Below are 12,383 nucleotides of genomic sequence, written 5' to 3'. Positions count from 1 at the left end.
TCTTTTACCAAATAGTGATGTCTTCTGTATACCACCCCTACCTTGTCACAACACAACTGATTGGCTCAAACACATTAAGGAAATAAATTCCACAAATTAACTTTTAACAAGGTACACCTATTAATTGAAATACATTCCAGGTGAATACCCCATGAAGCTGGTTGAGAGAATGCCAAGAGTGTGCAAAGCTGTCATCAAGGCAAAAGGTGGCTACTTTGAAGAATCTCTAATATTAAACCTATTTTGATTTGTTTAACACTTTTTTTTGGTTACTACATGATTCCATATGTGTTATTTCAGAGTTCTGATGTCTTCACTACTATTATTCTGGAATGAGTAGGTGTGTCCAAACTTTTGACTGGTACAGTGCATATTTTACAAATATACAGAGGGAGCTGAGGAGAAAGACAGTCCTATGAGCTGAGGAGAAAGACAACTAAAGCACAGACATGGTCTCGCTCCAGGTCGTCTTTATTGCAGTCACGCTGTTCATCTCTAGAAAGACTTCTCCAGGCATTGTGACAGAGATCTTATAGTCTGTGCAGTCCTGCTGCTGTAATAAAGACAACCTAGAACACACCCACCTGCCAAGTATTTTCCAATCAAGAGAGGCCATTTGGAGAGGATGGATTTTTTAAACAGTTGGATGGTAATTTACCATGTTCTCTTCCGTCGACATTCACTGTGGAGTGACAGCAGTCAAGCTCTGGCCACGCCCAATGGTCCTCTGGTTCCTTTCCCTCTCAAACATCCCTGTTACTGACGTCACACGACTCACACCTGAGTGCTGCCTGGAACTCTTTTCTAAACTGTTGTCCAAAAAAGCAGCTAAACAGGCGGGTTGACGCAGGTGTTCAGGCTACATAGACAGATCTCCAGGGAGAATGCTACGGGCTGCTAGGACGCGGACGGCCTGGGTACGCCATTCGCATCATGATGGCTGCGTTCCTGGTCATGTGGTATGACAGGTAGAAGAGGGCGAAGATTATGAGCATGACTGTTAAGACAAGGGTCAGACGGAGACGTCGCCCCCTGCAGTGGTGGAGGTGTTTCTGCGGGCGGCGGCTGCGGAGGTGGAGCTCTCTGACACTGCGGCGGCAGCATGAGTTGTCGCACATACAGTACCAACTTTTGGAGAGGTATTGTTTGACGGAATAGTAAACTTTTGTAAAAAATAAATACATTTAGTCAGTCGCACACTCTATTCTTCCAATACTTTAAAAGGGGGAAGTTCAGGATTTTACAACTTGATTGTACAACTTCAGGATTCTTCGCCCTGAAAGTAGTCTCATGGGTCAGGAGAAACTGTAATCCATGGTTTGGGTTAAACAGTCAGCTAACTCCAGCTAACTTTAGCCACCACTAGCTAACATTCATTAAAAGTGATAGGATTAGAAAAACTGAATCATGGATTTCAGACGGTCCTCTGGAGCTCAGTTGGTTGAGCGTAGCGCTTAGCAACGGCAGGAAAATGGTTTCAATACCACCTGTACGCATTGACTTAGTGACATATACAGTTTCTCCTGAACCCCATAAAACTACTTTCCCGGGTGAGGAACCACCTAACATCAAGTTGTACAATCCCTTTTTAATGAATAACCCAACAACTTCATGGTATCTATTAAACCTCATCCCCAGGAAAATTGCTAGAGCCAGCAGGTGGACATTTCCATTGATACTTTAGTGACCCCTACTGGTAAATCAGTACTGCCAATGGCCACTATTACAGAGACAGTTTGCAGTGATCTGTCATAGTTACAGAACTATGAACTAAACAGGAACTAGCATCCAATCACATTCACACAATCTACCAGAACACTTAAAAATAATACTTTATTGAATACCTTAAAAGAACATAAGATGTCCCTGCTGCTGACTGTAGGGACCCTTTACAGGCAGGGTGAGATAACAGAAAATGTAAACATAGTAATTAAACAAGTAATAAAACTACAGCCTACATAAATAAACACTATTGTGTGCCAAAATCCCTAAGTACCCATTAATGCCAGTCGCGCTGCCCCCTTGTCCTCCCTATCCCCCCCGTCTCCCTGTTCTGGGCCAACTCATTCGCCCGTGTCCTTTGTGGCACTTAACTGGAAAGTAGTACAGGGCTGCAGTTCAAACAAAAGACTCGGCCAAAAACCCTCACCTTAGGCCCTTGGGGGATTCCTGTCACCATCTTGGCAGGCGGTGCAAATTATTAGCCAAGCAAGGGAAGCTTGCGATGTAAGACCCTCGGCCCTGGTTTTAGTAGTCAATTTACAAGCATAAGTAAAAACGAATGTAAATATGTTCTAAATTGTACTACTAATGCACAAACTCGTAAAGTCATTTGGTTACCTTTTAGAAATTATAATACATTTCTTCAGAAGTTCCAGCTAGACAGGCTAACTAGTTAACTAATTAATTTGCTAGCTAACATATAGTAGGTGTAAATGAGTAATTATACATTTAATTTAATTAGACATGCAATCATAATTGACTAGCCCATAAAAGCACCCACAAGTTACCGGTGGCTAACAAGACAATCTCAGGATGAACGAGCGATGAATTTCCGGGCAAGGCCATTTGAAAAATCATTCCTTCCTCCCCCTGCAAGTGTATACTCGTCAGGCAGCATTACAGGTTCTCAGAAGTGTCCACTTAATGAGGGCTGAAGGGGTAGGTCTTAAGTGTTTGGACTGCAGCCCAGGTCTGCTAAAACTAGGGCCTGTACAAATTGATCATCAAGAAACCAGAGCAGCGTTTAAATACAGACCTCACCCCCCCCCTAGCTACCGTTGAATCTTTAAATGTACCATTTCAGTGTACAATCCAGGGTTACACCAAACAGTCTAGTATCTTGAACTTGGCCAATCTCCACATTCATTACAAGATTTAGCTAATGATTTGGCCCACATACAATGCTTAGTTTGATACATAGAGCATATATTGGATAACACCAGCTGTGGGCAGTAACCACCCCTTCAGCATGTTGGAAGTAGGTCAGCACCCTTCTGATTCTGAAAGACAACGCTCCAACGCCCATCCCGTCTATGGAACCTGAAACAGAGGAACACTTGGTCAGCATAGATCCAAAACCTCACCTAGGCTACAGTTTGACAGACTACTACAGTAACACCTATATATAGTTAGTAGCAGAACCTCAGAGTGGAGTTAGAATCAGAGGCTGTTACCAGCTCTCATACGAGGTGTCAGAAAAGTTATTTGAGTTGTGTCATCACTGGCTCTGCTGCTACTATACACCAACCACTAGAAGACAAAGTGGTGTCTGAGTAGTACGAAGGGTTGTTTACCAGAGGACAGAGGGATGGTGGATCACTGCACATCACATGGTCTCAGATTGACCAACCAGAATGCAGCTTTGAGAGCCTGGTGGGAGAAAGACCAATCATATCAGGGATGTTAACTGGTGAGGGTCCAAAAAGACAATTAGCACAGAAACATGAAATATATGTATATACATTTTATCTAGACCAACAGTGGGCAATTAAGAGTGCTTCTATCAAGGGCCGGTAGTTAGGTTAGCAAGCCAACTAATGGGAGCATTTAAAACAAAAACAGGTCTTTCTCAGAGTCACTAATATCGATCATTATCATTCAGTAGCAGAACTGGACAAAGATATCTTCACAGAAAGACAGGCACCAACAGTCATAATACTCCAGAAAAGTTAGTTTCACTGCCTCAAGAGTCGTAGTGTGCAAGTGGAGAGCCTGGTTTACCTGAGGGACAGGGTGGAGGGCCGTTCACTGCAGGTCACATGGTCAGACTGACACCAGACTGCAGTACTCGACTCCTGGTGGGATGAAGGATAAAAAAAATATATCAGGAGACCTCAGTCACTGCAACTGTCACATGTATTTAACTAGGGAAGTCAGTTAAGAACATTTTTCATTGACTGCCTAACCCCATCAAACCCTAACCTCAACAGCCCAATTGTGCACAGCCCTATGGGACTCATTGTGATAAAGCCTAGAATCAAACCAGGGTCTGTAGTGACAGACCATTACAGTAACACCTATATATAGTTAGTAGCAGAGCCTCAGAGTGGAGTTAGAATCAGAGGCTGTTACCAGCTCTCATACGAGGTGTCAGAAAAGTTATTTGAGTTGTGTCATCACTGGCTCTGCTGCTCAACCTGACCAGGTGTTGTCAGGAAACAGATTGATTAACATCGGTTAATGAGACTCACCTGACGACGTGATGGCTGCCTCTGATATCATGGACTTCCTACAGCCGCCTTTGTAGACCAGAACAGATCAGCCAGAACCCCTGTTACCGACCAGACAAATAGTCGTTTAATTAAACTACATGATAAATTGTTTATCACCGGTAATTAAGTCTTTAGCGCGGTTCTATTAATAAGGCCGGGCGACTAGCTAACTAACAAGTTTGAACTAATATGCTTTGTAAAAGCCCAGGTCTTTCTCAGAGTCACTAATATCGATCACTATCATTCAGTAGCAGAACTGGACAAAGATATCTTCACAGAAAGACCCAATATTGTAATTAAAACGTTAAGCGGCATAAAAGAAAAATGGCGCATTACCGACCCACGTGGTTTAGGTACTGTTAAGATTAAACGTTTAGCTTGCTTCGTAGTAACGTTAAATTACATGCCAACCTGTTTAAGTTAACTAACTAATGTTTAAAGTATGGTAGCCACCTACCTAACTATGTTTATTCCACTAAATTAATAATTGAAATAAATGAGAAATCGCTAGCCAAGTACTTCGTAACCCAGAACAGCTAAAGCAAACGAGGTGCAGCATAAAGTCCGTTAACGACCCAACTAGCTCTCAACAAGTCTGCAAATGATTACTCACCAAAAGTATATAGTCATTTTATGACGGATGCATTGTATTTGTTGTGCGGCTGCCAAAGATAACTTTTAGTTTTATAACGACAGCCATAACTCTCTCCGGCAGATTTCAAGATGCCAAGCCGTGTCTTTGGTAGTGAAAGACTGAATGAGCGAAGAGCAGGGTATTTATAAGGCTTTTTCCTGTCTGGGGGTAGACCCACCGGCTAATCAGCCAATTATTCGTCTGTAGTTCTGAGCTACACAGGCTCCCGTAGGTTACAGAGCATTGTCTGTACTTCAATAACTACAAATCCCACAGAGAAAATGTCTGTCCCTCAAAATGGCAAGAGCACTTAAAGAACTGAGTGAATCAAGTAAGGGTATAGGGAGGGAAATAACTCAAGTACAAATCAAGGCAGGTAAAAAATAAAAAAAGGTGAAATTTGAGAGAATTTGTGTCCAACATTTGTGTGATCTTTTATTTCAGCTCATGAAACATGGGACCAACACTTTACATGTTGCGTTTATATTTTTGTTCATGTATACTTGACATAGCCCAGTCCTAATGGACATAATATATCATATTGTCTACACATTCTACCACAACAAGTTATTATTCTTATTTCTATGATACTCATTTTACATTGCTTGTTCTATTTTTGATTTGACGTTTGATTATTATTGATATCGGTACTGCAATGTTGAGGAGAGGTTGCAAGTAGGCATTTCACTGTACCGTTTATACCTGCTGTATCCTGTGTATGTGACAAATCAACTTTGATTTGATTCTCCCAGTAGGCTTCACTCTGTCTCAGTAAACTCCATTAATAAGAAGGCAGGGAGAGTGGCTGGCTGCTGAGACTGACTGGCCAGTGGCAGTATCCAGTATGATACTTAGCAGACACTTTCATCCTAAGTGACGTTTTATGGTGCAGTGAGTGCATACAAAGGTATGTGTACAGGATCCCTGTGGGGAACGAACCCACAACCCACCACACTCTAATCCAATCGAGCCACAAAGGACCACCATGTGTAGGCTATATAGGGCTGGTTTCCCAAACACAAATTAAGCCTAGTCCTGGACTAAAAAGCACTTTCAATGGAGATTCTCCAGGACTAGGCTTAATCTGTGTCCGGGAAACCAGCCCTTAGTGTAACAGTGTTGGCCTAGGCTATATGGTTGTCGTGAACACTTGTCAAAACCAGTCATACCTCTTTCTGTCTCGTCTCAGCTGCCTCTGCTAGCTGACGTCTCCTCGTCTCCTGCGAATGGAGCAGAACATGATGTTGAGTGTTTCAATCATAGAATTACATAGATAAGGGATTTAAGACTGCTTCAAGGACAGCTTTTTTCCATCTACGTAACATTCCAAAAATCAGAAACTTTCTGTCCAAAAATGACGCAGAAAAATTAATCCATGCTTTTGTTACTTCTAGGCTCGACTACTGCAATGCTCTACTTTCCGGCTACCCGGATAAAGCACTAAACAAACTTCAGTTAGTGCTAAATACGGCTGCTAGAATCCTGACTAGAACCAAAAAATTTGATCATATTACTCCAGTGCTAGCCTCCCTACACTGGCTTCCTGTTAAGGCAAGGGCTGATTTCAAGGTTTTACTGCTAACCTACAAAGCATTACATGGGCTTGCTCCTACCTATCTTTCCGATTTGGTCCTGCCGTACATACCTACACGTACGCTACGGTCACAAGACGCAGGCCTCCTAATTGTCCCTAGAATTTCTAAGCAAACGGCTGGAGGTAGGGCTTTCTCCTATAGAGCTCCATTTTTATGGAATGGTCTGCCTACCCATGTGAGAGACGCAGACTCAGTCTCAACTTTTAAGTCTTTACTGAAGACTTATCTCTTCAGTAGGTCCTATGATTAAGTATAGTCTGGCCCAGGAGTGTGAAGGTGAACGGAAAGGCTGGAGCAACGAACCGCCCTTGCTGTCTCTGCCTTGTCGGTTCCCCTCTTCCCACTGGGATTCTCTGCCTCTAACCCTTTTACAGGGGCTGAGTCACTGACTTACTGGTGTTCTTCCATGCCGTCCATGGGAGGGGTGCGTCACTTGAGTAGGTTGAGCCACTGACGTGGTCTTCCTGTCTGGGTTGGCGCCCCCCCCTTGGGTTGTGCCGTGGCGGACATCTTTGTGGGCTATACTCGGCCTTGTCTTCGGACGGTAAGTTGGTGGTTGTAGATATCCCTCTAGTGGTGTGGGGGCTGTGCTTTGGCAAAGTGGGTGGGGTTATATCCTGCCTGTTTGGCCCTGTCCGGGGGTATCATCGGATGGGGCCACAGTGTCTTCTGATCCCTCCTGTCTCAGCCTCCAGTATTTATGCTGCAGTAGTTTATGTGTCGGGGGGCTAGGGTCAGTCTGTTACATCTGGAGTATTCTCTTGTCTTATCCGGTGTCCTGTGTGAATGTAAATATGCTCTCTCTAATTCTCTCTTTCTCTCTTTCTTTCTTTCTTTCTCTCGGAGGACCTGAGCACTAGGACCATGCCTCAGGACTACCTGGCATGATGACTCCTTGCTGTCCCCAGTCCACCTGGCCATGCTGCTGCTCCAGTTTCAACTGTTCTGCCTGCGGCTACGGAACCCTGACCTGTTCACCGGACGTGCTTGTTGCACCCTCGACAATTACTATGATTATTATTATTTGACCATGCTGGTCATTTACGAACATTTTAACATCTTGACCATGTTCTGTTATAATATCCACCCGGCACAGCCAGAAGAGGACTGGCCACCCCTCATAGCCTGGTTCCTCTCTAGGTTTCTTCCTAGGTTTTTGGCCTTTCTCAGGAGTTTTTCCTAGGGAGTTTTTCCCAGCCACCGTGCTTCTTTCACATGCATTGCTTGCTGTTTGGGGTTTTAGGCTGGGTTTCTGTACAGCACTTTGAGATTTCAGCTGATGTACGAAGGGCTATATAAATAAATTTGATTTGATTTTTGATTTGATAGGATAGCTGTGGTTTCACTACCGGTCAAAAGTTTGGACACCTACTCATACAAGGGTTTTTCTTTATTTTTACTATTTTCTACATTGTAGACTAATAGTGAAGACATCAAAACTATGAAATAACACATATGGAATCATGTACTAACCAAAAAAGTGTGTCACATATATTTTTAAATGCAAGCTTTTACAGAGGCAGTAGGATGGTTTGCCATGCTTCACGCTGGTAGAAAGCCATCTTTACTTCTTGCTGCGGTGGGGTGCTGCCATCTTTACTTCTTGCTGCGGTGGGGTGCTGCCATCTTTACTTCTTGCTGCTGTGGGGTGCAGCCATCTTTACTTCTTGCTGCGGTGGGGTGCAGCCATCTTTACTTCTTGCTGCGGTGTGTGCAGCCATCTTTACTTCTTGCTGCGGTGGGGTGCAGCCATCTTTACTTCTTGCTGCGGTGTGTGCAGCCATCTTTACTTCTTGCTGCGGTGGGGTGCTGCCATCTTTACTTCTTGCTGCGGTGGGGTGCAGCCATCTTTACTTCTTGCTGCTGTGGGGTGCAGCCATCTTTACTTCTTGCTGCGGTGGGGTGCAGCCATCTTTACTTCTTGCTGCGGTAGTGTGCAGCCATCTTTACTTCTTGTTGCGGTGGTGTGCTGCCACCACCAGGTAGCTGTCTGAGGTGAGGTCCTTGGTGTTGGAGGATCCCCTCCACTCTGGAGATCTGGAGCATCCGACATGGGTCGTGTTTCAGAAGGTAGCTCTCAAAGGTCTCCCAGCCTCCTCCCACACGCACCATCACATGCTTGTTGTGTAGCATCTAGGAGAAGAAGATTATTGTCCATTCAGTGTTCACAAATTAACATGTGTGTTCTGCTTTATCCCAGGCAATGCGAATAACAAACATATGTAAAAACTGGGATAATCTTTAGCTGACATATAATTTCATGGTGTAGTACAGGGATATATTCAAATCAGATCCTAGAGGTCTAGAGTACTGCTGATTTTCTGTTCTACCTGATAATTAATAGAACTCACTTGGTGTCCCAGGTGTAAATCAGACCTTGATTAGAGGGGAATAATAAAAATCACAATGGAACTGGCTTTTAGGTCCAGATTTGAAATGGCTTTTTTTATTAGTTGGTAATCTCTAGAATCCACAGCTAGTACTACTACACTGAACAAAATATACAACATGTATTGATTCCATGTTTCACAGCTAGTACTACTATGCTTTGAGATTTTCTGTTCTACGTGATAATTAACCAGTTAAACGTAACAAAAGGTAATCGAAAATGTATCTGGACAGCAGCAAATAAAATCTCTGTGAGAGATGAAGCCTTTAGAGAGACAGAGATGAGTTGCCTCAACAGCTTCCTGTTTTGGTCTAGCTGTCTACAAGGACATTTAGTGAGAAAGGAACTGCCCTGTTCCATTATTTCTCCAAGCTGCTGGTAAAATTACCATATAAGCAAATTGCTGCTGTTGCCATCTGCTGCACTCTGAAGGAGATAGTGCATCGATAGTAATGCATTTAAAACTCCTGATTATACTGTGTGTTGATGATTTTCCACATTGCTCACCAATCAATCAATTTAATGTACTGTCTCACGAATCATTCAGTTTAATGTACTGTCTCTACCTGCTCACCAATCAATCACTTTAATGTACCATCTCTACCTGCTCACCAATCAATCAGCCTAGTGCAGTGTCTCTACCTGCTCAATGTCTCTCTGATGCATCCATTTACAACGTTTACAATTGGGCCCATATTGTGATAAGGATCTGGACTGCCCTAATTGCCATGATGGTTAGAAGCCCCTTTTACCTGGATACATTAACAATAAACACATTAATAACAAGGCAGGCACATCAATGACCTAACTTCACTTTGACAGCTAAGTCTTTATATAATCTAACTCCTCTCAGGAGCTTGTTATCACCTGAAGGCATCATCATGTTTGACTGATATTCGGTAGAGAACAGAAATCAGAGAAGTTAAGCGTATGTCCATCCTACATCCTGATATTACCAAGTTCTGACCACCAGATGGTGCTGTTCCTGCTATTAGGTGATTTTATTTTCAAGAAGCCCCCCCCACCTCAAAGTTTAAGGGTTAGCTCACCCAAATAAAACAAATTACATGTTAGTTTCTTTACCCTGTAAGCTGTCTATGGACAAGGTATGACAGCAACCCATGCTTTGGTTTTGTAGGCCACTGATTCAAATGCTAATTTTTTTTTTTTGGCACAAATCCAATGCAAGTCAATGATACCTACATTACCAGTTAAAAGTTTTAAAACACCTACTCATTCAAGGGTTTTTCTTTATATTTACTATTTTCTACATTGTAGAATAATAGTGAAGACATCAAAACTATGAAATAACACATATGGAATCATGTAGTAACCAAATAAGTATTTTTTGTTTGAGATTCTTCAAATAGCCACCGTTTGCCTTGATGACAGCTTTGCACACTCTTGGCATTCTCTCAACCAGCTTCACCTGGAATGCTTTTCCAACAGTCTTGAATGAGTTCCAACATATGCTGAGCACTTGCTGGCTGCTTTTCCTTCGCTCTGCGGTCCAACTCGTCCCAAACCATCTCAATTGGGTTGAGGTCGGGTGATTGTGGAGCCCAGGTCATCTGATGCAGCACTCCATCACTCTACTTCTTGGTCAAATAGCCCTTACACAGACTGGAGGTGTGTTGGATCATTGTCCTGTTGAAAAACAAATGACAGTCCCACTAAGCCCAAACCAGATGGGATGGTGTATCGCTGCAGAATGCTGTTCTAGCCATGCTGGTTAAGTGTGCATTGAATTCTAAATAAATTACAGACAGTGTCACCAGCAATGCACCCCCACACCGTAACACCTCCTCCTCCATGCTTCACGATGGGAACCACACATTGGGAGATCTGTTTACTAACATCGCATCTCACAAAGACATGGCTGTTGGAACAAAAAATCTGAAATTTGGACTACAGACCAAAGGACACATTTCCACCAGTCTAATGTCCATTACTCGTGTTTCTTGGCCCAAGCAAGTCTCTTCTTCTTATTGGTGTCCTTTAGTAGTGGTTTCTTTGCAGCAATTCAACCATGAAGGCCTGATTCACGCAGTCTCCTCTGAACAGTTGATGTTGAGATGTGTCTGTTACTTGAACTCAGTGAAACATTTATTTGGGCTGCAATTTCTGAGGCTGGTAACTCTAATGAACTTATCCTCTGGGCCTTCCTATCCTGTGGCGGTCCTCATGAGAGCCAGTTTCATCATAGCGCTTGATGGTTTTTGCAACTGCACTTGAAACGTTAAAAGTTCTTGAAATGTTCCGTATTGACTGACCTTCATGTGTCAAAGTAATGGACAAAAAATAAAATATATTTCAAATTGTTTAACACTTTTTTGCTTAGTACATGATTCCATGTGTTATTTCATAGTTTTCATGTGTCCACTATTATTCGACAATCTAGAACATAGTAAAAATAAAGAAAAACCCTTGTATGAGTAGGTGTCCAAACTTTTGACCGGTAGTGTATATTAGCATTTTCACAGCTCATACCCAAATCATCTAAGCAACATCATGGATTTACACACATTTTTAGATAGTTTACAATTTGGATATAACGTGTGAAAATGCTAATATAGGGTACAACAAATAGGCCATAATATGGCCTTTTTCCCCTGGAGTGACTTCCCCGGTGGTTTGACCCACGCACTGCTACTGATCCCATCCCAACGAGGATAAAGTACATTTTTACATTTTAGTCATTTAGCAGACGCTCTTATCCAGAGCGACTTACAGTAGTGAATGATTACATATTTATTTTTTTGGTACTCTGTTCTCTATGTCTGTATCCGTTCTTTATGTCTGACAAGTAGTATTGAGCTGCGGCTTGGAGTATTGTTTCATGTAATATATTCCAGGAATTGTGAATTTTTTAGCTGTTAGGGTTGTCCTAGGCTACTTGGCTAAAGTACTTACACCAGGCCAGCTAGTGTACAATAGAATACCAGATCTAGCTACAAGTTGGACATTCCATACGCTCAGGCCAGGGCCACAATGTATGAATTGATTAGATCAGAAGCACCGTTATAATCGTTGACCAGTACAGGAAATTAGGTAAAACCACAAATTATTTTGCTTTGACCAGAGCTACACCATAATGGTAATTAACTAAGTGAAATGCTACATTGTCATATTACAAGTGTTAATGTTATGAACAGCTATAGTGTTTATACATCCCTCCGTAATAAATGAATTTCTACAATGCACCAGTTCTTTCCAGCCAATAGTTCAGCTCAATTCTTGTTTGAAGACTAAAGGATTAGACTAATTTAAAACATTGTCTTTGAAGGGAATGTCATTATGATTGCATCTGAGAATATTGTGTCAGTCTTTATTTTAACCACTGACAAGTGTCCATTTAACATTCAGGCAAATTGCTGGAGCAGGCTGTTGGACATACGATGTTGATACTTCACTTATCCCTACTGATAAATCAGTACTGCCAATGGCCACTATTACAGAGACTGCATGGATAACAGTGATGGGTCATAAAGGCAGAGTTGCATTAGAACTATAAACCAACCCAGTATCAATTTCATTCACACAGAATACCA

The 12,383-nt window shown here is 42.4% G+C and overlaps 1 long non-coding RNA gene and 4 other non-coding genes across 5 annotated transcripts; all 5 read right to left on the bottom strand.

Moving 5' to 3' along the window:
- Nucleotides 1–1,815: 1,815 nt before the first annotated feature.
- LOC115192907 (uncharacterized) lies at nt 1,816–4,979 on the bottom strand. Its single transcript, XR_003878010.1, has 5 exons — nt 4,828–4,979; nt 4,194–4,273; nt 3,724–3,797; nt 3,297–3,372; nt 1,816–3,042 (listed from the first exon to the last, which is right to left on the bottom strand). It is a non-coding gene; the product is annotated as an uncharacterized LOC115192907 (long non-coding RNA).
- LOC115193133 (small nucleolar RNA SNORD60) lies at nt 3,141–3,229 on the bottom strand. The gene has a single exon (XR_003878096.1). It is a non-coding gene; the product is annotated as a small nucleolar RNA SNORD60 (small nucleolar RNA).
- LOC115193127 (small nucleolar RNA SNORD38) lies at nt 3,568–3,637 on the bottom strand. Its single transcript, XR_003878090.1, has one exon. It is a non-coding gene; the product is annotated as a small nucleolar RNA SNORD38 (small nucleolar RNA).
- On the bottom strand, nt 4,039–4,127 carry LOC115193129 (small nucleolar RNA SNORD60). Its single transcript, XR_003878092.1, has one exon. It is a non-coding gene; the product is annotated as a small nucleolar RNA SNORD60 (small nucleolar RNA).
- Nucleotides 4,426–4,495, bottom strand: LOC115193124 (small nucleolar RNA SNORD38). The gene has a single exon (XR_003878087.1). It is a non-coding gene; the product is annotated as a small nucleolar RNA SNORD38 (small nucleolar RNA).
- Nucleotides 4,980–12,383: the final 7,404 nt, after the last annotated feature.

Source organism: Salmo trutta, chromosome 4, assembly GCF_901001165.1.
Source record: "Salmo trutta chromosome 4, fSalTru1.1, whole genome shotgun sequence".
Taxonomy (NCBI): Eukaryota; Metazoa; Chordata; class Actinopteri; order Salmoniformes; family Salmonidae; genus Salmo; species Salmo trutta.
This window is presented reverse-complemented; position numbering and strand designations above follow the sequence as displayed.